The 27375-nt window shown below is 34.6% G+C and overlaps 1 protein-coding gene across 1 annotated transcript in view; it reads right to left on the minus strand.

The window, feature by feature from the left end:
* The window catches only part of RALGAPA2 (Ral GTPase activating protein catalytic subunit alpha 2), a 409611-nt gene that overhangs the window by 106369 nt on the left and 275867 nt on the right, over nt 1-27375 (minus strand). The window lies entirely within an intron of this gene.

Below are 27375 nucleotides of genomic sequence, written 5' to 3' on the forward strand. Positions count from 1 at the left end.
ATTTGGCAGTAGGGCACCTAGGGATTTCAAACTTGGCTCAGCTGCTTAATACTACGGTGTTCATGGGCAAGTTGTCAAATCTCTTTGGACCTTGATTTCCCTACCTTTAAAATGAGAGGGTTGAAGTCAATAGGCTCTCAGGTTCCTTTCAACTCTAGATGCTGTGATCCTATACTAGATGAATAGCTTTAGTCACTGACTATATGAAATATTAAAGATGTAAATGTGGGCAGCAAGGTGGTGCAGTGAGTAGAGCACTAACCCTGAAGTCAGAAGGACCTGAGTTCAAATCCAGCCTCAGACACTTGACATACTCCCTAGCTATGGAACCTTGGGCAAGTCACTTAACCCCAATTACCCTGCCTTCCCCACTCCTAAAAAATAAAAAAGATGGAAAGGAAGTAAGTTATTTCAAGGGGTCAGGGTGTTCAACAAAGCAAAAGTGAGGATAACATAATGCATTTTACTTGTTTGCTGTCAGCTGAGGAAATGTTGAATGAAAGAACTTGAACTGGTTCTTGTAGTCAATGAAAACAAATTATGATGTTTCAGTGAGGAATGGGACTTTTTTCCATAGAATTAAATGGTATTAAATAGAAACATGATTTTGCAAACAGTATTAAGAGTACAGAAAAGATAACTGGAAGTTCTGGTTTACTTCTCTCCTACCTCCCACCCATTAAATAAAGACCCACCAAGGTACACTGACTGAAAAAGTCATCTCTAGTGGCAAACTACCTTTTAGATTTCTATTTCTTAGGGAAAACAGAATAATAATTCTGTGATCTCAAGGGAGCTTTTTAGTGATTCAGTTCTACAATCTTAATCAAAGCCTAAACATATTTCAGGAAATATTTGGAGGCCAAGTATATTAGTTCTAAAATATTTATGTGAGATGGTCTTTCAGTGTATTACATATTTTAGGCCAAGGGGAAGGACTTTGACCTTAAAGCTAAAGGTTTTACCCTTCAGTTAAATAGCAACAGTTAAACAACAAGCTAAACACAATGTCTTTTTCAATGGGACATAATTTGATGACAATTCTAAGATTCTCACAAGAGATATAATATTTAATTTAGTGCACTTTTCAAGGAGTACTTTATTTTGGAAACATGGATGTCTAAATTTAAGCATATGCTTTTGTTGCCTGAGTTGCATATTTTATATACCTCCCATTGCGGCATACTGTACAAAGAAAGGCAGAGAAAACAGTGGAGGAAATCAGTGAGTCAGCAAGCATTTATTAAATAACTACTATATATCTGGCACTCTGATAAGACACTGGGGATATAAAGAAATCAAAAAACAGTCCCTGCCTTTAAGGAGCTCACATTCTCACGGTGTAAACATTAAATAACTAGGTACTGTTTCAACAATCTGGCTAGCAGCTTCTGTGGGGGTTTAAGATCCACCCACAGCCAGCACCCAGAAAGCTGCCAACAGCACAGGTTCTTTTGATTTGCTTAACTAAGGAAAGCAAGGTGAAGGGGTTGACAAGTTTACTTTAATCCAGCATACAGACAGCATTCACTTAGTTCAGGGGAAAAAGCCAGCACCCTGAACTTCAGAACAAAATACAAACAAATTACAAACATCAACAGACAGACCCAATACAATTCATAGTTACCAACATCTAGGTTCAGCCCGGGAGCTCAGAACAAGGGCTGGCCCAGAGTCACATGCGCCACCACTGCTGCGGGAAAGAGCTCCAAAGAAGAGACAGCCAACCCCTGGTTTTTATATCTTTTTCAGCATCAGGGGTGAGTCACACATGCGACTCACCCATGTGACCTAAAATTGTCACAAAGAGGTGACTTAAACCCATGTGGTCTAAAAGCCTCTGCTGTCCTAGACATGTAAACTAGGCCCTCCCTGGAGTTGGCCCTACCTTGGGCCCCACCTTAGTTGCCAATCCATACCCACTAAGGTTTTATACCTAATAGGGGTTTGGGCCTGGGGCTTAGCACCTAGTAAGGCTCAATGAAATACACTGAATTACTCAAAGGGAACAAAAGCTAAACTATTCAAGGGCACTTGGTTGAACTAAGAGCTATGGAGCCCATTTTGCTTACCAACACAGGTACATAGAAGACACATACAGAATATACATTTGGAAAGGGGATGCATTAGCTACTAGATGAACTGAGCAAGACCTTCTGCAGAAGATGGGACAGACCTGAACTGATTCTTGAAGGAATCTGGGGAAACTAAGAGATGCAGTTGAGGGGACAGAACCTTCAAGGAACAGTGGACAGCCAGTGAATAGAATGGAGATGGGAGATGGAGTGTTATGTGTGAAGAGCAGCAGGTAGATCAGAGCAGATGGATTTCAGAGTGTGTGGAAAGGAATAAAATATAATAAGATTGGAAAGACAGGAATGGAGTAGGATATGAAAAACTTTATATACCAAACAGGTATTTGATCCTAGAGGTAAAAAGGAGGCAGTGGAATTCACTGAGTAGTAGGTGGGTGAGTAGGGCATAGGAGAAGAGAAGAAGGGTATGGTAAGATTGTGCTTTAGAAAAATCACCTTGGCAGTTAAGTGGAAGATAGATTGGACTGGGGAGAGACTTGAGGCAGGGAACCCACTTAGGAGGTTACTGCAGTAGTCTAAAGAAGAGCCTGAACTAATATTATGGTTTTATGAGTTGGGAAAAGGCATATACAAGAAATGCTGGGAAGGTAGAAATGGCAATTTCTTTGGTAGTATATTAGATATGAGGGTGGTGAGAGTGAGGAGTCAAGAATGGTATTGAGGTTGGAGGCTTAGGTGACTGGAAGAATAGCAGTGACCCTGAGAGTATTAGGTGGATAATGGATTTGGAGGTAGAGGACTTGAGTTCAAATCCTGCCTCTGATCCTTATTATCTGTAAGACTTTGGGCAAGTCACTTAAAATTTCTTGGCCTCAATTTCTTCACATATAAAACAAGGTGGGGCATAGTACTAGGTGACCTCTGACATCCCTACAGCTCCAATTCTATGCTCCTATGGTTTCTGTTCCTTATAGAAGTGCTAGAGTTTGGGGCCATGACTACACTGGTTATTTTGGGACCTGGCCCTTAACTTCCTGTTCCATTGCAAACTTTAATGAAAATAATCAGAGTGCCTGCACATTGAAACAAAGATTGGGAGAATAAGTAAAGAAATAGTAGAGTTCCTTTTCATACTGGTTCCTTCTCTTTGTCTTCAAAGGACTCTTTTGGGCCAACTCATCTGTAAAATGCAGGACTTGGACTGGATGGCATCTGAGGTTCCTTTATAGATATGTGATCGTATACTAAAAACTCACATAATGCTCTTCATTCTATAAGGTCATCCCTGACTAAATGGCTCTGCAGAGAGCTGGCAGTGGGACTAGACCAGAAAACCCTCCTTCCCTCTAAACCACCAATTCACATCTATTTTAAGACAGCTATAAGGACCACACCTTTGATTTCAATGAGAATGGGGAACTCCCAGATGAGGAAACTCCTTACCAAAGCAGGCCAGTATCTTTTCTGCAACTTATAACCTTAGAGAATTAACCAGAGCACTGGGAAATTAAGTGATATGCCTAGGGTGACACATCTAATAAGTGCCAGAGTCAAGACTTAAATCCAGGTCTTCATGGTTCTCAGATCTGCTCTTTGTCTACTAATCCACAATCTTTCCATCTTTTATGATAGAAGGATAAAAATATCTTATTGATGGTATCTGGTGGTAGTGATGAGAAATAATTGGATGGACTTATTATCAGTATTTGCCTTCTCATTCCCCCACCTCCAAAACGGGACTTTCAAGTTTTTCCAAAGGTCTAAATTCCCCTAAAACATCCTCAATAAAGACAGAGGGAGCATATGACTCAAAAATACAAGTATAAATTCCTTGGGGACAAATGCTGATCAGGAATGGAAGGAATATGAACCACAGCATTTACAGAAAGAAAAGATGTTAGCACACACATTTGATAATAAAACAAACAGCTACTTTCCCCCAAACAAATATCAAAATATGAGGATCTGTGCAAGTGAGTCTATGAAGCAGTACACATTACAAGAGACATGAAACAAAATTCAGGGCAAGGCTACTAGGAATAAGAACTAAAGAGGTGTTTCTACAATCCCATGTAATGTCACCTAAAAGCTTTGCCTCGCATGACTTATTGCAGGCTGAAACAGATTAGAGCTATCGATTGCTGCCTGGAGAAGGTTCTCACTGTGAGAATGGAAGGTAAGCAGCAGAGACAGACAGCTAAACTATCGATCTACTGCAGCAGGGAAACTGCACTTCAAAATGAAGGTCAGTGCTCCTTTATACCACCTATTAAGAGTTACTGTAATGTGCATCAGGTTACAATAGAGATTGGTGTGACTGGGCCAAATGTTTCTGTCTCAAACTCCAACCTCCCTTGTGATAGCTGGGTATAATACCTGACAGAGAAATTAAGGATGTCATGTTAAATCTTGTGCCTTTTTTTTTAACATGGGAGCAAAGAGTTACTATAAACTCCTATGAGTCAGGGACTGATTATTTTATCTAAGACCTGTCAGACATTGTCAAATAAATTGTCAAAGGAAGAGAAAAGAAACTTTCAAGACTTTCATTCTAATTTCAAAAAAGGATCAGCATAGCCTTATCAGAAAATAAATAGATCATCTCTTCAAAGTTCTTAACCTAGGCAATACAAACAGAATTCACCCAAACTAGAACACTGTCTTAAATAAATTTCAACAATCATCTGTGGATGAATTTATAAAACTCTAGTATCTGTTGTATTACTTCAGGCAACAAAATGTCAATTACCTGACAATTTAAGTGAACACGCACTCATTAAATTAATTAAATCATCCTTTTGCTTTTCTCTCATATTGGATCAATTAATCAAACAAAACACAAATAGTTATTAAGTGCCTACTCTGTGCTGAGTAGAAAAAACTGAAATAGTTCCTGCCGCCAATGAGATTAATTAGATAGAAGAAACAACATGTATACAAATAAATAAATACAAGTTAATGGGGGAGGCACAAGAAACTGGGGGAATCACGTAGGAGATGGTGCTTGGGCTAAGCTCTGAAGTAAACTAGGGATTCTAAAAGGCGGAGGTGAGGAACAAGCAAATTCGAGATAAAATTATTTATGTAATTAGCTATATTTTTACTTTTGCACGTATTTTTGTAATAATAAATATCTTGGAAATGAACTGCTCTAAAACATTAATAACATAGAGATAAACATAGAGAAAACCTTTCAAACACACACACAAAAGTTGTTAAAAACAAAAATAAGATTAAAAAAAAGTTGGCAGTTTAGTTCAACACACTTTTATTAAACAACTACATTATGAAAGGTTGCTGTAGACAAAAAGAAACAAACAAAACAGTCCCTGCACTAAAGGAGTTGATATTCTATTGTAGGGATTCAATACATCCACAGAAAAGACAAGGTAATTTGGAAGGGAATATTACAACTGGAGGGCATCAGGAAAAACATCATGGAGATGAGATCTCAGCTGAGCTTTAAAGAAAGATAAGGATTCTAAGAAGTCATGACGAGAAAAGCGCGAACTACAGGAAAAGAGAAATATTGACTGAAGGCATGGAGACAGGAGGAGGAATGCCATGTTTGGGGAATGACTACTACGTCAATTTGGCTGGAATGCACATTGCTTGAAAGGGAGTAATGTGAAATGTTTAGAACTATAAGTGGAAAGCAAGTCAAATCAACAAGCATTTATTAAGCACTTATTATGTTCCAGTAACTGAACAAAAATACAAAGAAAAATAAAAGCAATTTCTACTTTCCAGGAGTTCCCATTATAACAGGGAAAAGAATTTGCAAATATGTATATACCTATAAAATACGTATGGTGCAAATGTAAGGTAATCTCGGTAGGAAGTGGTCAGCAACAGGATGAACTAGAAAACATCTCCAACAAAAGGTGAATCTTGAAGAACAGCCAATAGAAATTCAGTCAAGGGAATGGAGTATTGTGTGTGAGGAATGGCAAGTAGAATAGTATAGATGGAGCATATATGGAGTCAGGAGGTAAAGGATTTAAAATGGTAGGCAAAGGAATCTGATCATGAAACAAAAGATTCTGTGACTGAAAGTATGAAATACCCCTTAGTTTGTGTGGCCCCCAAACCCCATGCTTCTGCAGTGATGGTGGCAAAATGACAAAACAAACAAACAAATGGGGAGAGGGAGAGGAGAGAAAGGAAACCAGTGCCAAGAATCACAATTTTTCTACAGGCTGTAAAGAGTAATTTAGCTTTTGGTACTGTAAATGTGAAATACTTGTCCGGGGATAGTAAGTGGACATACTGCTGGAAGAACTTTACTAAACCAAACCAATCTTGATATTCTATTTCTAAGGGTAGCTCACAGGTTAACTCAGAATAGGCAAACAAAAGAATTGCCAAAGTTCGCTTCATATTGTATCCCAAGGTGACAATAAACATCATGTCTTTGTCTCATGACTACTTTCTTCAAAAAGATACTTGGGAGTTAGTGGATGTGGTAATCACCAAATAACATTCCAAAAATAAAAATGTTTTAAATTAATATTGACATTTTATTATTTTATCTTATATTAATAACACCAATAAATATTAAAACAGGAAATTATTTTATGTTTATATAATTTTTAAAAATTATAAAATATTAAATATATTTTAACAGACAGGAAATGGATGGTTATTGATGTGGAAGTTACTCTTGGATCATCTGTCCATATGCAGTCAGTCCACCATTTTGTTAAATCAAGGATTAAAATCAATACCAAATTACAAAAATAAAAATGAGATGACATATTTAAGATACAAATTGACCTATTTAAACAAATTGACAGTGAAAAATAGCAAATGGGCAAAAGAGTAGACATTTACACAGAACATCACCATTTCTTAAGGATATTTAATATGAACTCAGATTTAGAGTTGGAAGAAGACCTTAGATCTGACTGGAACTAGCTTAATCCTCTGTAAATCAACTGCTATACTGAAGAGACCTAAAGAGACTAGAAGTCATTTCAGACAACAAAGTGTGATATTCTTGCTAAGCGGAAATGTATTGTAGCTGAGGGTAACACTACTTCAGGATATAAATACATTTGTAAAATCTTATATGAGAACACAAAGACTATGCCAGTATCATCCCATAAAAGAGTAAGAAACAGTGTAGGGAAAAAGGTTTGGTGAGAGATTCAAATAAACAAAATCACTCTGAGAGCATTTCAATATGAAACCAGAAGGAGGGTATCAAACAGATGAAAAAACAGAAAATATCTTTCAAGGTATCTATAACACACTCTTTTCTCCATCAATGATAGTGAAGCCAGCGTATTTGTGTTCTAACTGCAATGCTACATGTACTGCAAGAGGAAGCAGAAATAGCAGCAAAAAGAAAATAGAACTGGGAAGAGCAAATGGATCAAATCAAATATCAACAGAGAACATCCTCATTAGAAGCATAACCATGATGGTGTCAAGGGATGGATTTTTCAAGTTATTTAACAAAGGGAAGATAGTAAAAATGTAATTATTCTGGACATTTTTTAAAAAGGCATCTGAGACAATATCAGTAACTACTGACCTATATGCTTACTCTCCCATTTCTAAAAAAATTCTATGAAAATGTTTCCTGACACAGGTTAGAGTGTGTATGTGTATGTGTATGTGTGTGTGCCTATATGTGTGGTGTGTGTGTGTGTGTGTGTGTACACACTTTTGTGTATAATATCTTTGCTTTTGGTTAAAGTTAGCATGGGAAGCAGCAGATTACTGTAGAAAGAGCACTAAACATGAAGCCAGAGGACCTGGATTCTAATCTTAACTCCAAAGATTAGTAACCATGTGACTTTGGACAAATTGTTCTTATACACCAACCAGAAAGTGTTGTAATTTTATATATTTTTTTTAACAAACTCTGTGAAACTATTTAGAAGATTCAAAAACAGATCAGAAAATTCTGTTTCTAAAATTTTAAAGTAGGCACATATGAAAGTTTTAATAGTTGATACATTGTTTTCAGAAAGAAATGCTTAGTTCTGAAATATTTTGCTAATCATGATGACTCTATACTATCAGTTACTTAATCTCAAATTAATCTTATTTAAAAATCAAACGGCCACCTTCATCATCTTATAGAAAGCCTCTCTCTTCAAGACTCAGATCAAGTACCACTTCCTGATCACTTCAACTTCCAGTGCCTTCCCTGTCAAACTTTTTATTTCACTAATTTGTCATTATTTTTACTTGTTCTCTTTATATTTGTTATGTACATACTTTAAAGATACTCTTGTTGTCTCCCTGTTGGAATGTAAAGTCCTTCATATAGACACTGGGGCAGCTAGGTGACAGGATAGAGCAGTGGGCCTGGAGTCAAGAAAATCTAGCTTTAAACATTTACTAGCTCTGTAAACCTGGGCGAGTCACTTAATCTTTGTGTTTGCCTCAGTTTCCTCATCTGTAAAATGTGGATAATAAGAGCAATAGAGGATCAAATGAGATAATGTTTATAAAATGCTTAGCGCAGTGCTTGGCACGTGCTATATAATTGTTAGTTGTTATTACTATTATTATTATTAATACCTCTAATTCCTACCATAGTACCTGGCACACTGTAGGCACTTAACAAATTAACTTGTTTAATCAAGTAAATTAAAAGGATTAATTAATCCTGATTAACTTCCCTGGACTTCAATTTTCTATTGAATTAGATGGCCTCTGGGATCTCTTCTAACAACAGATCCATGATCTTCTAATGAGGAAAAAACAAGAAACATAAAATGAAGTAAATCTATGTACATATACAAAAGAAACATGTAGTAATTTATTGTATCTTGTTTATTTTAAAATGTTTTTGGTTGTATAATTAGTCATTTTCAAGCAGCAATGAAGACTTAAGAATGCACATTTGAAATGCTAATCATTTCATCTTTACTCTCTAGAACAGTGGTCTCCAAACTTTTCTGATCAGGGAAAAATATTTAAATATCTACCCCAAATACAGTTAGAGTTATTTATGTCATATACGTATACTATTATAATATCGTATGTGTTAGAAAACATACAAAGATAGATATTAAGAAGGATGCGACAAAGATAAAGTAAACAACATTCTAAAATAACATTTTATTAATGGCATGAAAAATTCTTTTGCTTTCACCAAAATTTTTAAAATAATATTTTAACTAAGAAGAGTGCAACTGAATATGCTTAATTATTATTGAAAATCTTAGTTTTACACTTTGTGGTATAACCAAAGATCCAATTCTAAGTTCAGTTAATTTTTTTTCTTAGTTACAATGGCTGTTATAGCTGAAAATAGTTGAGATACCTCAAAAAGATATGTAGATTCAAGCGGAAGAAGCATATTGTTAGCTGTGCATATTAAATAATCATACTCATTTTTTAATCCCATATACCAATTATTTAAAAAGCTTTGATTAAAATTCAGCTAATAAACTTTTATCTTCTCATACTGATCAGTTGTTCTTGCAAATTAATCAGGGTATGTTGCAATTTTATATTTTTAAAAAATAGTTATAGAACTCACTGAAACTGTCTGGAAGATGTTCCAATGAGTTAAAAATAATTCTGCTTCTATTTTTTTGTTTGTATATAGATAGAAGACTTTAAATAAGTGCTATGCTGTTTTCAGCAAAGCTTATATTTGAAATTTCTTGCTAATAAGATGAACCATGTAATCATTAGCTAATATCTCAAAGAACACACATAGAGAGAGATTCACTGTTAACAAATAGTGGATATCCATTCACGTTTCAAATAATCTTCATGATAATTTTGAATATTTTGGCTCACTTTTTGGTCAGATCTGATTATACTGTTACTGTGTTTACCTCATAATGAGGCTGGTGAATAACTTAAACTAGGAGTAGAAGAATCAGCTTCTGCCATTTTCTTGTTAGCTTGTGGTCATATAATCATATTATCTTCTACTTTTGGTTTCTTTCCAGGACTATTCTTAAACCAATGTCCATTTCTAGGAGCTAATTTCACTAAAGCTAGGCAAGTATGTAATCTATAAAGCCATTTAACTGGTCACACGTAAATTTCAGTACATTGCAAACAGGTTAAAACTGAACAAATGAATTAGGATACTACTGTCAACCTCTCTACAAGGTGGAACTCCCATTCTTCTCTCAAGATAGCTCAAGTACAGTACATGACACATAACTTTCTGAAATATAGACTGAATGTGAGCAGTAGTGGCAATATATATATATATATATGCATGTGTATATATATACATATATATAATATACGATATTATCTAAGTTTGCTTTATTTCCTTTTTAAAGATAAAAACAAATAGAAATAGAAATCCTAATATGTTCTTCCTGGACCCTAATGGATTCTCTTGAAGACCCATCTTTGGAAACAAATGTTCTAAATAATAATATGAGTAGAAAATTAATTATTGGGTGGAAATGGTAGAATAATGATAATTATGCAACAATAATATTAGCATGTATCATAGTTCTATTTAAGGTTTTATAAGTCATTTTTCCTCACAACAACACAATTAGTGAGTAGAAGAGCAAGGAGTAAACATTATTTTGACTCTAATAGTAGTGTCCTTTCTACCATATGATGCTGAAGCTTCAAAGAGTAGTTATAGGAACTTTCACCGCAAACTTTCACCACAAAAGATAAAATAGATAATTTTGATTGCATGAAATTAAAAAGCTTTTGAATGAACAGAATCAATGCAGCTAGGACAAGAAGGGAAACTGTTGATTAGTAAAATATTTGCATCAATTATCTAATACCAAACACACACACACACACACACACACACACACACACACACACACACACGGTAGTAGCACAGACATATGAGAACAAGAGCCACTCTAAGATGCTTAAATATTAAAAGGATGTGAACTACTATTTCTCAAAAGAAGAACTATGATATATCCATGACCACACAAAAGACTATTCCAAATGAAATCAGAGACATACAAATCAACGAATTCTGTGATTTTGCCTCAAACTCAGAAGATTAGCAGATGACAAAAGATAGGAATAGTCAAGGTTACACAGTCTTATTGAATGTTAGTCACATTAGTACATTATTGGTAAAGTTGAGAGGTATCCAGTCATTGTAGAAAGCAGTTTTAATTTTTTTTCGGTGACTAAGAAATTACTTTACCCATTGACCTAGTCATATGCTTCATTGAGGACCCATATGCACCAAAATATTCACAACAGAAATTTTTGTGATAGAAAAGATTTGTAAAGGAAGCAAGAGCCAATTAACTGGGGACTGACTAAATTAACCGTCATACATGAATGTAATAGACTATCATTACACAGTAAGAAATGTTGAATATGAATTCAGAGAAGAATGGGAAAGTTTGTATGAACTGATGCAGAGTGACGTGGGAAACTGGAAAACTATGAAGCAATGACTATGAATATAAACAGAAAACAATGAAAAAAATGGGACATTGGACAATTACAATAACCAAGGTTGGCCTTAGAGAAGAACTGGCATTTTTGAGGTAGAAGACTGTAGGTGTGGAATCTCACATCTAATAATGAATGAAACTTATGTATGGTTTTGCTAAATTCTTGGGGTTTTTCCCAAATTACTTTTTAAATCTGTTATAAAGCAGGGCTTCCTGGGTCAGAAAAGCCTAGGGAGTGAAAGAATCAATTTTTTAAAAAAGAAATAGTAAACCACCATCTTGTCAAAATGCAAAATGGACTTGCAAAGCACAAAAGTCCACAATATTTCAAATAAGCTCTTTTTTCATTTGGGAAACAAAAAAAAAAACTTGCTAAAACTTCCTTCATACCTATATCAGCATTTACGTGACAAAAAAACCTAGAGCACTGATACACTGATAAAAAACCTAGAGCACTACATTAAAAATTCCTTTCAATATGGAAAAATATAATAAAAATATTTCCTAATAAATTCAATGCTTGCCTTCATATCTGAAACACTGATTTGCCACAATTACTTCCTGATTAGTAAAGATAGTTAGGATCATTTAGCTTCAAGGAACCAAATAGCATATCTGATATGATATAACAGGAGACACAGATAATCTTTTTAAAAAAATTAAAATATTTTCCCATCAAATTAATGTACTTTTGTTACTATTTCAATGGCACACCTATGTGTCTTGGGATTAATGTTTCAAAGGCAGTTTAGGCACAGGTTTGTATTAGATCACAAATGTACTTGAAATCTAAACCAATGGGCATTTACACTAATATTAAAAATTGACTTAATAAACTCTAGTAAAGTCAAATGAGGTAAATTCAAATAAAAACTGATTTTAAAGAAATATTCGGATTTCATTCTTATACTTAAGTTGAGCCCTCTGATGAATATAAAGTAGCAAGGATTTCATCTTTTTCTGGTTAAAAAGTTATGACTTTTGTTATCTAAACTAGGAAGGAATATGTAGCAACAGCTATTCTGATAGAGAACACGCCTTCTTTAAATTCCACTGAGGCTGGCAGTTTGGATGGAGACCCCAAAATCTATTCTGTCCATCTGTTTTATTATTCTTAGAACAACTGTCAAAAGTTGCCCAGGGATCAAGTTGCAAACGGTACTAATTTGCCTTTGAAAAGTAGGGCCTGGGGGAATACTGGAACTCTGCTTATAAATTCAGAATCCCATCACCAGAGTGCCAGGGTCTTTGCTTTGTAGAGGTATGAGACATTGGACGTCCAGGAATACATTTGATTTGAAACCTAGTATATACTGATATACTTAGATCTTACTTCATAGGCAAAGAAAAAAAAGGACAACAGTCTTAGTCTCTAAAATTTGTAGTCAGTCTCTTTGATGTATATGAGATCTGGTATTTTTAGAGGACAGTTCTGACAATCTTTTGAAATACAAAAAAAAAAAAACCCTCTCTAATGTTAAAGGAGTAAAATTAAAAACAAACAGCAAAAGTAATTTAAAAATCCAAATTCCACACAACTGACAGTAATCTTGGGTAAAATATTTAGCCAGTTCCTTTCTTACCAGTGAAGGCTGAGATGGCTTAATAGTCAGAAGTTGACTTCCAAGGTATCTTGAGATACAGAAGAATCACAGGTTACTAACTAGAGATTTCTTGCACTTTTGTGATTGTGACAAAAGAAACTACAGTTAGATTATGTGGACATGCAAAGGAATGAAAAATGCCTGAAGATTGAAAACAACAACAACAAAAGATCTTCATGACAGGGAGATAAAATAAAATTCATTAAATGTAAAACCTATATCTATATCTCATTTTGAGTTATTTAATAGTTACTTCAATAGTGAGTGTAAAAAAGGAAAATAGATTTTTTTTTCTAATGCTGTCAGTATTAAGCCCTTCATTAATGTTATTTTTCAAATGTCTTAAAAGATAAAGTTTTACCTACAATACTCCATAGTTTCAAGCATGCAAAATTTTCAACAGTAAATTTAAAAGAATATCCATTTAAGTCTATTATAATGGAATCTTTCCTATACTTAGTCACAAACCGCTAAAACAAACCACAATATTCTGAAAATCTGATTTCAAATTTTAGTGTAATAGGTAGTGTAGAATTAAGAATTCAACTTAAAACTATCTATAGCTGAAATCTGCTGAGATTGCTGTATGCGCTAAGACACACAAGGCACAGAAGGGCCAACCATTTGGACTTGTATGCTTTGTCCTTCCTTTGGCTTTGCAAGATCTTTTATTATAAAGGCATAGATTGTCCTTTTGGGAGATCTGAATAATGGGAAGTCTCACTTTCAAATAATATTACTTATAATCCTAGAGTCTAATAAATGTTATTCAGATGTTGTTTATACCATTTTGTTCCTTTCAAAATAGTACTCATGATTAGTAAACTGAAATTTGATTAATGTTGGATTAGGAGGTTCTGATGTCTAGCTGCAATATGTTATTTCAGCATGTGGGGTTATTGGAAAAGGATGTCTTTAAAACACTTGTTCTTCTCTTCTTTCCAGAAAGTGAAACTGCTTCGAAACTGTTTTTGACAATATTATTCAGACTATGTATAAGTTTATTATGTATATATCTGTGAGGTTAGTTTTTCTGTATTTTTTATTTCATGAAAAACTGAATTGTGAAATCTTCCTCTGCATATCTTTTGAAAATAGTAGCTTGTCTTATAATAATGCTCTTTGGGCATTTTGAATTATGTTTTAAGTGAAGTCTACTGTCCAGACTTTTGTGGCTATTTTCAAAGTATTATTATGAAAACAAAAGAATGGTCATATGCCATTGCACATGAAACATTACAGATTGTGAAATCCTAGAGAACTCATTTTAAGACTTTAAAAATTTTTTTTAAATGTAAGACTAGGAATATCTTTGATTTATGGGCCTTTAAGAGGACCATGTGGTGCACAGTTTTAGCTGAACTATAACATGAAAATCGTTCTACATTTCTGTTTCTTGTTACTTTTATTTTTGGTCTTCTTTATTCATTGCTTTATTCACTTATTACTTTGTTACACTATTATGTAAAGGAATCAGAAATAATGGCTCTTTTTGAAGCTGTGTCATATACAAAGTAATTATATTAATGTTAAAGTTGAAATATTTTCCTTTACTTAATGCCCTTTTAATCTCGGAATATTCTTGTACTAACAAATGGTAAAAGGAGAAAAATCACAGCAGCACCATGAAATGCATGTAAGGTCAGGAAAAACACTCTTGCATGCTTTTTGGCATAGTGACCATTTCCACTTTTCTAACAGCTTTCTAATAGCAAAATGTATTTGGGAACAACAGTGGAATTTGTGTCATCATGACCAAATGATTACAGTGCAAACCCTAGATTCTTCTGTGGCTCAGCAGGCTTCTAGTCCCCATGGTAACTAAACCTCAGATATTGTCCTCCACTCAGCTGGAGTACAGAGAGTTGGGAGGCTTTTGTGTCTGATGAGATTTCTTCCACAACCTTCTAGCAACAGACCCTAGCGCTTCCTCCAGACTCTTTTCTAATTGAGATGCAAATTAATCTCTGTGGCTGATTACACTTCCCTTAAAGCTACTGACAAGTGCAGCTGTAACCAGAGTTTACAGACTTTCCAACAAGTGACTTCAGCTGTCATTATTTGCATGAGGCTGCCAAGGCCTTAACAGCTCACTGTCTCAAAGATGCAGATAGCTTCCCTTAGGCATTGCATGCATTTTATTTACTTGTATAAAATTTGCATACAATTAAAAGTAAAATATCATACAACTAAGGCACTGTTATTTACTAATATATTCCAAATCCAAGAGCCCTGAAATCTTTTCCTGAATCTATCATTAGCCTCAACTAGAAGGGGCTTTTACTCACCTTACACAAATTTCTTTCTTTCCTAATTCTACTTTTGGTCTACAAGTATGCTGAGCCAAAATCAGACTGATCAGACAGTATAAAAAGAAATCCATCCAGATAAATCTGTACTGTGACTTACAGGAAATTCTAAATGCCACAGCCAAACTACTATTTCAATAAGCATGAAGACCAAACACCCCTGAACACTTCTATAACTCTTAATGATAGCCTACTAATTTTCCGATCAAATATAACACTACTATTCTAATTTTTAAGATTTCTCTATGAACATATATACACAGGGGAAGGGCTTAGGAAGTCAGAGTTCTGCCTGATTGACACGTCCTTTCCTCAAGCAATGGTATTACTGAACTCAGGCCTTCCGGACTCCAAGTCCAATTCTCGACAACTACCCCACCTAACTATCAGAATCAGACATCTTACTATAAATGAAATCAGAAAACAAAAGACGTAGTTACAGCTGTCCCTAGAGAGATAGAATTGGCAGAGTTGGTCTTAAGGCTTATCCAAAAGCAAGAAGCAACATCTCCAACTCCTCCCTTGGACTTAACCCATATGGTCACTCCATTGCCAAATCCTGTAGTTTCTTCCTTCACAACATCTCTCACACAAGTCCCATTCTTTCCACTTACACAGCCACAATCCCAGCTCCGAATCCTAGCTCCTTACATGGGGCTAGATCTTGCACAGATTACTACAATAGCTTTTTAAGTTTCTAGCCATTCTAATCCATTATCCACTCAGCTGCCAAGGTGATTTCTTTTCTAAAGTATAGACCTGACCATATCACATCCTCCTCTTCTGTCCAGTGATCTTCACGGGCTCCCTATAAAACACCAGGCTCAAATAGAGAGTGTCTCAAAAGTTTTAAGTTATTAAAGCAATTAAAGGTTACCATTTTAAGCCATTAAAGCACTAAGACTTTTGGGACACCTTGTACAAACGATTCCAGTTGGCATTTAAACGCTCCCTTGCCTGCCTTCTCATCTTACACTGCGCTACTTTCCACATACTACAATACTGTAACACTGGCCTATTTGCAATTCCTTGAACACAACACTCCATCTTACATGTGCGTGCCTTTTTACTAACTGTCCACCATGCCTGGATTGCCTTTCACCTCTGCCTCATAATTTCCTGGCTTCCTTCAAGACTAAGCTCAGATCCTACCTTATGTCTCCTATCTTATAGTACTTTTGCTCTCTTTAATTCTTCAAAGACCACTAGTATTGGTTGAGCAACTACATCACCCTTTTTGAATACGATGAAACTGTTTCCCCCGTCTTATCAAAATGGATGCTCCATCCAATGGTACACCTTGCAACCTATTCACTCCTCATCCTGTGTAACTACTGACTCCCTAGAGAATCCATTCTAGGTCCTAGAGAGCTTTCTCTGTACATTATCATGTAAAATATAAAAGATTTCTAACCAAAATAACCACAGCATCTGGGTTTAAAAGTAATTTTTTATACCAAGGCTTGTTCCTAGGGCCTCTTCTGTTAGTAAGCATTTATTAAGCTCCTATTATATCCTAGGGACTATGTGAGGTGCTGGAGATACAGAGGAAGGCAAAAAAAAATGCTCCTGCTCTCAAGAAGTATAATGGGGAAGACAACATGCAAACAACCATGTGTGACAAGATATATACAGGATAAACTGGAGATAAACTCAGAGGAATAGCAAAAAGATTAAGGAAGACAGGGAAAAGCCAGAATATCTAAGTAAACTGAATAAAAGATTACAAAGGTGTCTCTGATAGACTGAATGAAGATTTTCTTGCACAACTTGGATCCAACTCACCTTTCCAACCTTATTATATATTATTCACTTCACATTCTCTAATGATCCAGCCAAGTGGCCTTCTTGTTGTTCCTGTCTTTGTGCCGTGGTTGTCTCTAATGGCTACAATGTCTTCCCTCCTCACTTCTGCCTTCTTAGAATTCCTAGTTTCCTTCAGAGTTCAGCTTAAGCAACACATTCCTCATAGAAGCTTTCCCCAGCCTATCTGCACCCCATAGTTATTAATATCTTCTCCACTGAATCACCTTATATTTACTTTGAAAATGTTTTGGAGCTGCATTATCTGCCATCACCCCTGATATATTGTATACTCCTTAAGGGCAGGGATGGTTTCATGTTTGTCTCTGTAACCCTGTCTAAAATTATGCCTGGCACATGGTAGGCTTGTAATACATGCTTGTTGGTTGACTGACTTATCATTATTTTCATATAGTATTTACATTTATCCTATCAATGTCTTTCATGTTGCTTTTCTTCTTTGAACTAGAAGCAACAGTTGAAGTATATTATGTCTTAGGGAGGTGTTACTGGTCAGAATTATACAGAATTACAGACTCTTAGGGCTGGAAAGGAATTTAGATATCATTTAGTAGAATCTCCCTCCCAGTGAGGCAAAATTTTCTATACTATACTTGTCAGCTGATGATGGGCCATCCAGATTCTACCTGAGTCTGGATAAAAGAGAAAAAAGGTTGCCATCAGAGCCCACCTTGCAAAGTAGCCTGTTCCACTCCTAGACATTCTCAACTTTTAGAATGTTCTTCATAATATACAGACTAAATCCAGGTGTCATACCTTTGGACCCTTGGCTTTAGTTCTGCCCTTAGTTTAAAACAATGTTTTCCAAAGCAGGGCATAAAAGACTGAGCTGTGTGAAGAATTTTTTTAATCTAAAAAAAAAAGAAAGAAATTCAGCTTTACTACTACTTAATACATGAATAGACACCGGCACCCTCACCTGATGAGTATCTCAGACAGATGTATATCACGCAAAGTATCAGGAAAGAAGAGCAGGCATTTCACAGTGCCAACAAGTTGACATTGGACACCTTTATTTCATTTGTTTTTAGTGTATTATGATATACTATAGTTTATTTGTGGCAAGATAAAGATATATTATTTGATTTTAACTACATGAAGTCTCACAAAATAGAAAAATTGATTTAAATACCCATGTAAAGAAACCATGCATTTAAAGTAAAAATAAGGGGGGCAGCCAGGTGGCACAGTGAGTAGAGCACCAGCCCTGGAGTCAGGAGGACCTGAGTTTAAACCTGGCCTCAGACACTTGACACATGTACTAGCTGTGTGACCTTGGGCAAGTCACTTAACTACAATTGCCCTGCCCCCCCAAAAAAGTAAAAATAAGGCAGACATAAGTAAACAAGAAAATGACAGAACTGAAATTTATAGGATCATAGAACCAGAGGGAAGCTTAAAGGCCAACCCCTTCATTTTTCAAATGAGTAAACTGCAGCTTAACAAGGTTAATCAAGTTGGCCAGTCACATAGCTAGCTAGTGTCAAAGGCAGATTTCAGATGCAAGTCTTTTTTATCAGGAATGCTTGAGAGTCCTCTGTTTCGTTAAAGGTACATTTTTCTCTTCTAGGCTTATAGTCAGTTTTACTGGATAAGTTACCCTTGGTTAAAAGCCTGTGTACGTCCTTTGTCTCTTGGAATACTACATAGCAACCTTTCTAGTCCTTCATACTGGTGGCTGCTAAATCATTTGTGATCTTGACTGTGGCTTCTCAATACTTGAATTCTTCCTTTATAGATGACTTCAGTGTTTTTCCTTTCACCTGGCATTTCTGGATTTTGGCTATAATGTTCCTTGGAATTTTCATTTTGGAGGTTCTTTTAAGAGGTGACTAATGAACTCTTTATTTCTATTTGGCCCTCTGGTTCTAAGTGATCTGGGAAGTTTTCTTTTAAGATTTCTTTAAATAGGATATCTAAGCTCTTTTTTTTTTTGGTCAAGGCTTTCAGACAGTTTAATGATTCTTAAGTTTTTCTCCTTGATCTGTTTTCTAATCAATCATTTTTGTTATGAGATACCTTGCATTTTCTTCTATTTCAATGAGTTTGTTGCTTGGCAAGATTTTGCACCTCTTGTGCTAACTTGTTAATTCTCTTTTCATTTTGTTCTTCCATAGCTCTTATTTATTTTCCCATTTTTTGCCTGTAGTGGTCTCATTTCATTTATAAAAAAAATTTAAGCTTCAAAAATTTTTTTGTTTCATTTTTTCAAGAAATCCTAGTTGAATTTGTGCCTAACCTTTGTTTTTATTTGAGGCTTTCCTCAAAGATACTTCGGAGTCATTCTCTTCTTCAGGGTTTGTGTCTTGAGTATTCTTGTTACTATAATAACTTTTATTGGTAGAATTCTTTTTCATTTGCTCTTTTTTCCATTCTACTTCCTGACTTCAGACTTGATGCTAGAGATTGGCTCTCTGCTCTTCTGGAAGGAAGGTTTGGGCTGGTCCTACCGCTGCTTTCTTGGGGGATATTAAGTGTTGTGCTATTCCAGGGCAAATAACTCATGCTAAGTACTGCAAGCTTTCAGTGCTCCCAAAGTAATGTGATCTAGGGCAAAGTCTGACCACTGCCTCTCTGGACTGAGCTCTGCAAATTCCAGACCTTGGTTTGGGTCAGGAAGAACTTGGGTCCAAACCTTGCTTCAGATAATTATTAAATATGTGAATCTTGACAGAGCACTTATCTGTGCTTCAGTTTCCTTATTTGTAAATGGGGATAATAATAGAATGCACCTCTCAGAAATGTTGTAAGGTTAAAATGAGATTATATTTGTAAGGAAGCTAAGATTCCATCTTCTGAAAGAAGCCTTTTTCAATCTCCCTTAATGCTATTACCTTCCCTGTATTATCTCTAATTTATTCTCTCTCTCTCATTTGCATGTTGTCTCCCCAATTAGTTTGTGAGTTCTTTGAAACGAAAGGACTCTTTTGCCTTTTTTTGTATCCTCAGTGCTTAACACAGTACCTAACATGTAGTAGGCATTTAAATACTTGTCGACTGACTAAAGTACTTTGCAAATTTTAAAGTGCCACATAAAAGCAAGCTATTATTATTAAGAGTATTGGAACTATGGATTTATGTCAACTATCATTAACAATCAACTTTGCCCTAAATGTATTCTGTACTTTGAAATACCAGCTAATGATAGTATGATAGTACGAATGATAATATGATGCTATGTGCCAGCACCGTGCTTGGATTGATGATGAAGCCACTGTGAATAGCAACAACATGTATTGAAACTAAGCTTTTATTGATCAAAATTATTAAGTGTATCACCTACAAAAAATTTTGGAGCCAAAGTTTCTAACCAGTTTAAAAGTTTTCCAAATGAAAAACTTAAATGGGTTTTAAATGAGATCAAACCGTTTGTGAGAAATTCATCTAGGTGACATCAAGGAAAATGGAAGTTTAATAGCAGAATTTCAATGGAAACCATTGCATAATTGGAAGGTGGGTTTGAAATATGAGTATCATGATTTAGTAAGCACAGCCAATGATGTACCTTATATATCTGGACTTTGGTATCTTTGTGAGGTATCATTTTCAGCTATGACAGCCATTAAAAGCATTAATACTGAACTTTGTACTGGATCTTTGAATGCATATATTGCAAAGAGTTAAACTAAGATTTAAAAAAATGAGGCCTATTTATTTGTATTTCTCTAAATAAAAATCTTATTTTACTAATAAACTGAAAGAGAGAAAAAGGGTATTGCACCAATAAAATAATTATTTTAAAATATTATTTTATCTTTCTTATCTTTTTAAATTCGATTTTTATGTTTTATAATGCACACATTCATAGAGTAGACATGTCTTTTACACAATCATTCATATATACATGCATACATTGAGGAATACATACATGTATATGATTTGGGAAAAGTTTTTCACAGAAAGAGTAAAGGATTAAAAATTTTGGAGAGTATTGCTTTATAGCTCTCTTATGACAATTTTTAAAATATCAAAAAACTACTATCATTCTTCCTTACTATACCCTAGTTTTTGTTTCTCCTCAATAAACATCCTCAATTCTTTCAACCAAACCTCATATAACATGGACTCAAGTTCTTGCTCATTCTGGTTGTCTTCTGGACCAGAGCTTTTCCATGCGACCCTTTCCAGCATTTCTTAAACAGTGGGTCACAACTCCAACCCACCGTTTAAGAAGCTTGGTAATACAGACAATCTCCAGTTTATCAATATCCATATCTCATACTCATTCTCTTATGCTCAGAAACTCAGAAAATTGCAGAATCTCAGAGCTGGAAGGGACTTCAGAGGCTATCTATTCCAATCCATACCTTTTCAAAAATCTGTTTCACAAATATGGCTCAGTGCAACTTCTGGAAACCTGGTTGTGTCCTCTGTTCCTGGTTCTGTCTTCTAAGGCTAATCACAACAAATCTAATCTTTCCAACTGATAGCTCTTCAAATTCTTTTTTTTTTAAATTTATTTATTTAATATATTTAGTTTTCAGCATTGATTTTCACAAGAGTTTGAATTACAAATTTTCTCTCCATTTCTACCCTCCCCCCCCCCCACTCCAAGATGGTGTATATTCTGGTTGCCCTTTTCCCCAGTCAGCCCTCCCTTCTGTCACCCCAGCTCTTCAAATTCTTAAAAGAAAGATAGCTCCCACAGTCTTCTCTTCTCCAGACTAAATATTTCATCAACATATCCTCCTAATATATAAGACTTACCCTGAAACATAAAGCAAAAATTCCTTTGTTTCTAAGTCCCTGGGTCATGGGAAGGAAAGCATTAGGAATGGCTGCTTTTATATTTTATATTTACTTTTATTTTTTCCTCACACTTCTTCTAGGTGTTAACCTGCCAATCAGCTACAGAATGTTAGGAATTAAAAAGGGAACAAACTCTAGAACACATTTACATATACAAATTCTCCAAACTGCACAAATGATCAATTCATACAGATAATAAGCAGTAAAAACAATACATCATAAAATTCCACTTACCTCTTTAATTCTATATTTATTGAACAGTCAGTTAGTCAATAAACATTTAAGCACTGCCTATGTGTCAGGTACTCTGCTAAGTGCTAGAGATACAAAAAAAAAAGGGCACAAAACAGTCCCAGCTCTCAAGTAGCACAGAGTCTAATGGGGGATAACATGAAAACAACTATGTATAAATGATAGATATATAGATAGATAGATAGAGAGAGAGAGAGAGAGAGAAAGATAAACTGAAGATAATCAATAGAGGGAAGGCACTAGTATTAAGGGGGGGGGAAGAAAGGGCCTTTTGTGGAAGATTTTAGCCGGTACTTGAAGGAAGACGGGAAGCCAGGAGGCAGTGATCAGGAAGGAGAGAATTCCAAGCATGGGGGACAGCTAGTGAAAATGCCTGGAATTTGGACATATAAAGAGAACAGCAAGGAGTCCAGTCTCACTCAATTATGGAATATGTAGGAGTAAGGTGTAAGTAGATTAAAAAGGTAGGAGGGAGCCAGTGATAAAAGGCTTTGAATGCCAAAGAGAGAATTTTATATTTGATGCTGGAGGTGATAGAGAGTCACTGGAATTTACTGATGGAGGGTGATATGGTCATCTCTGCTTCAGGAAGATTAAATTGACAGCTGAGTGGAAGATGGATTGGAGTGGAGAGAGACTTGAAGCAGGCAGACCCACCAGCAGGCTACTGATGAGGTAATAAGAGGCCTACACTAGAGTGGTGGCAGTGTCAGAGAAGAGAAGGGGGAATATTCAAGAGATATTGTGAACTGGGAATAAGTCTGGCTATGAAGAGTGAGAGAGAAGAAAGAGTTGGGAATGGCATATAGGTTGTGAGCCTGGGTAATTAGGAGGATGATGACATCCTTAACAGTAAGGGGGAAGTTGGGAAGAGGGGGAAAGTTTGTGGGGGAAGATAAGAAGTTCAGTTTTAGATATGGTGAATTCACAAAGTTGATGGGACATCCAGTTTGAGATACCCATTAGGTAACTGGAGATGTGAGTCTATAGGTTTGGAGAGAGGTTAGAACTAGATAAGTAGATTTGATAATAATCAGCATAGAAATCATAATTTAATTCAGAGGAGCTGATGAGATCAGAAGAGAGAACATTTTATTCTTTATGGCTTGCACTTCAAGACTGAAGTACTGTTTTTGGAGAGACTTTCAGGAAAAAATTTTGTCCCAAATTACAATATATCAATAAATGAATTGCTCCTCTGAGAAAGCAAAAGTCAGTTGAATTGAAAAGTGAATTGTATAACAAAATCCTTGAGAAATAGGAAAACTGCAGAATTATTATTCCCATTTAGAAGAAAATCTTGGGTACTAAGAAGTTCTATATCTTAGTCAAGGTCATCTAATCAGTCAGTGGATAAGGGAAATCAGAAGACAAAGGCTAAGCCTGCCTGCCTGCCTTCCTTCCTTCACCTGACTCTGCTGCTGTTCTTACTTCAATAACACTACACTAAACAGCAGACATGCCCCCAGCAAGAAAGTAAGATTGATATTTATTATGAGAGAGTAAAACTATATAATTGCCCTCTACCACCAACTGGAGGTTTTTTCGGAAACATTGATTGCTCTACCGATCAATGTTGTTGTTTTTCCCCCCCTTCTAACTAATTTATGGTTATAGTACAACTTATGTTTTCTCTGATTTTCTGAAAAAAGATAAATTACAGAGCATCGCTTTATGATTCAAAATTCTGAATAAAATCTAAACATTATTTTGACCCACATATGTTCAGTGTAAACTCTCAGGCTGGTGAAATAAAATGCTTCCCAAATGACAAAAGTATCATCAATTATTGGTTATAATTTTCAAGTTTACAAGTTTTAAAAACTTAACTTTGGAAACAAAAAAGTGAAGCTCTATCAGTCCATTGTGAAAAGGAACCCTTTGAAGTTAAAAAAAATATAAAGTAAAAATGAACGGGATGAACTCATCCATTAAATGGAAGAGGAAAGCAGAATAGATTAGAAAGAGAATCTAAAAAACATTTTGTCTATACACATTTGAAACATAAAGATTCACATAGAAACAAAATGAGGGGCTAGAGTGAATTTAAAAAAAACAAGAGGTAGCAATAATGATTTCAGATGCAGTCAAAGTAAATGTGGGTAAGATAAAGAGATAAGGAGGGGAATTACATTATGTTTATAGGCACTATAGATAATAAATCAATATAAATGCTTAATATATATGCATGAAACAATGTTAAAAATACTTAAAGGAAAAGTTAATTGAATTGGGAGAAATAGAGAGCAAAACTATGGTAACAGAGGAACTTCATGTATTTCTTCCAGAATCAAATAAAGTTAACCAAAAGATAAACAAGAAAGAAGTTAAGGACCTGAGTAGAACTTTACAAAAAAATAGAGATGACCACTCTTGGGCAATTACTGAGTGAGAATAGAAAGGAATTTGTTTACTTCTAACTATAACTGTCCATATATTGTGACATATGGAGTTCATCAAAAATGTAGAAATGCAAAAATACTAAATACATCATTTATTGATCATAATGCAATAAATATATTCAATAAAGAGGCACTGGAGAACATATTAAAAAGTAATTGAAGACAAAATAATTCTAAAGAACTAGTGGGACAAAAAACAAATTATAGAAAAAAACCAGAAAATTTTGTGAAAGAAAATTACAATAATAACATACCAAAACCAATGGGAACCAACTAAAATAGATGTGAGGGGAAAATTTACATCTCTAGACACTTTCATCAATGAAAGAGGGAATGAATGAATTGGGCATACAACTAAAAAAAATAAACTTTAACAACAAATTAAAGTCCCAACTAAGGAACAAAATAGAAATTTTGAAAATTAAAGTAGTCATTAATAAAATTGAAAATAAAAAAAACAACCTAATAGTATACCTAATTTGATTTTTTAAAAATATAAGGGAAAAATCAAATTGTTTTTGTCAAAATTGAAAGAATTCACAACAATGAAGAGAAAATAAAGAAAATTATCAGAAATTATTTTATACAATTATATGATAGTAAAACTTACAATTTAGAGGAAATCAGTTTTATACTGGGATTAAAAAAGAATTAGTCTATTAAATATACCAATTTTTAAAAAAATAAACTGAACAAGTCCACAAATGAACTCCCAAAGGGGTAAAAAAACATAAAATGAACTTCAGGATTAGATCAATTTACAAGTGAATACTATCAATCATTCAAAAACATTAACTTTAATATTATATAAATTATTTGCAATAACAAAGGCATACTTCTAATATCTTTCTATGATATAAATGTGGTCTTGATACCTAAAACAGGGAGAGATAAGACAGAAAAAAGAAAACTATTCACTAATATCCCTAATCAACACAGATGTAATGAATATAAATAAAATATTAATAAAGAGGCTATGACAACATATTACAAAGATTGTATATTATGACCAGGTTGGATTTATACTAGGAATCCAGGGTTGGTTCAACATAAGGAAAACTACTAATATATTAAATTAGATTAATAATATGAATAATAAAGCCATGATTTTGTGAATAGATGCTGAAAAACTTTTGACAAAATCTGACACCTGTTCCTGTTAAAACTCCAGTAAGTATAAATGGACTTTCCCTTAATACACCAATATAGCAGTATCTATTTGAAACCAAAAGGAAACTTTGTATATAATGGAAAAAAGTTAAAGGCCTTTCCACTACAATCCAGGTAAAATAAAGATGTCCATTATTATGACCACTACTTAACGTAATTCTAGAAATGTTAAGTAAAGCAATAAGGCAAAGACCAAGAGAAATCAAAGGGAATAAGCACAGAGATAGAGGAAACAAAATTATTGCTTTTTGAGGATGAAAAGATGACTTAGAAAACTCTAAGGAGTCAATGAGAATTAATGGAAACAATAAATTTAGTAAAGTTGAAGGATATGCAATAAATCCACATAAATCATCAGTATTCCTATATATTACAAATGAAATGTGGAAGGAAGAGCTAGAAATAACTTTTAAAATAACTACAGAGGATATAAAATATTTGGAAATATATCTATCAAAATATATCCTGGCACCTTTTGATTCCAATTATAAAACTCTGTAGAAAAAAAATGCAGATCTTAATATCTGGAGAAATATTAATTGTTCAAGGTAATAATAATAATAAAATAACAATACTATTAACTTATTTTATGTCTTGCCAATCAAACAACTAAAAGGATTATTATGTGGAACTTGAAAAAATAATTAAATTCATATAGAAGAATAAAAACTTAAGCATCTCAAGAGTAATCATAAAAAAAGAGAGAAGCTAGGGAGTTTATTAGTACTGGGTCTCAAACTATATTACAAATCACTCATCGCTAAACTATTTAAAAAATAGAGAGGTCACTAAATGGAACCAATTAGATACACAATAAACATGTCCATGCCTTTTTACTCAATGATTTCATGGGGAGGTAGATATCCTTAAAAAGAAAGAAAGGCCTATATACACCAAAATATCCATAGAAGCACTTTTTTGGATAGCAAAAAATCTTCGGAAACAAAGTGGCTATCCATAGATTTGGAAATGGCTTTAAAATTATGGTATGTGCTAAAAGAAATATTAAGTAGGATAAATACTGGAATGAAACATAAATAGGATAAAGCATGGAAAAGAAAATGAACTGATATAAAGTGAAAAAAGGAGAAACAGAAAGACAATATACAAAATTCCTGCAACAATGTAAATGGAAAGGACAAAAACCACAAAATTAACTTAAATGACACTGTGAAATTACAATGATGAAAACTGGCCCCAAAGAAGAGACATGAAAAAATGAATGCCCCAGCTTCTTTGCAGATGTGTGGTTAGTTTTGTTCAACTCTTTTATTTCCTCATTTTCTTCCTTTGTTTTTTTATTATAAGGTATAGTTTTTTGAGGGGTATGGGGAGAAGTCTACAGCTGGAAATGTGGGTGATGCTAAAATAAAAGATGATGGGGTGACAGATTGGCTGCAGAGTTGAGGAGTAAGAGGAAAGCCCAAGCTAGTCAAACTTTAGAATAGGAAGATCTTTGTCAGAAGCTCTGAGAAGACACACACCAGCCACCATAGCCATGAGTTTAGACCATATTGAGTTCAACCTGGAGATTCTTGTGGAGCAGCAACTTTTGGCACTAAGTGATAACCACTGACCTCAGGAATGGAACAGTTGAGGACTGTTGTGTGTGAATTTTTTTCCATTTTTTTTGAGGTGGGAAGGCA

The sequence above is a fragment of the Trichosurus vulpecula genome, chromosome 3, assembly GCF_011100635.1.
Source record: "Trichosurus vulpecula isolate mTriVul1 chromosome 3, mTriVul1.pri, whole genome shotgun sequence".
In the NCBI taxonomy this organism is placed as follows: domain Eukaryota; kingdom Metazoa; phylum Chordata; class Mammalia; order Diprotodontia; family Phalangeridae; genus Trichosurus; species Trichosurus vulpecula.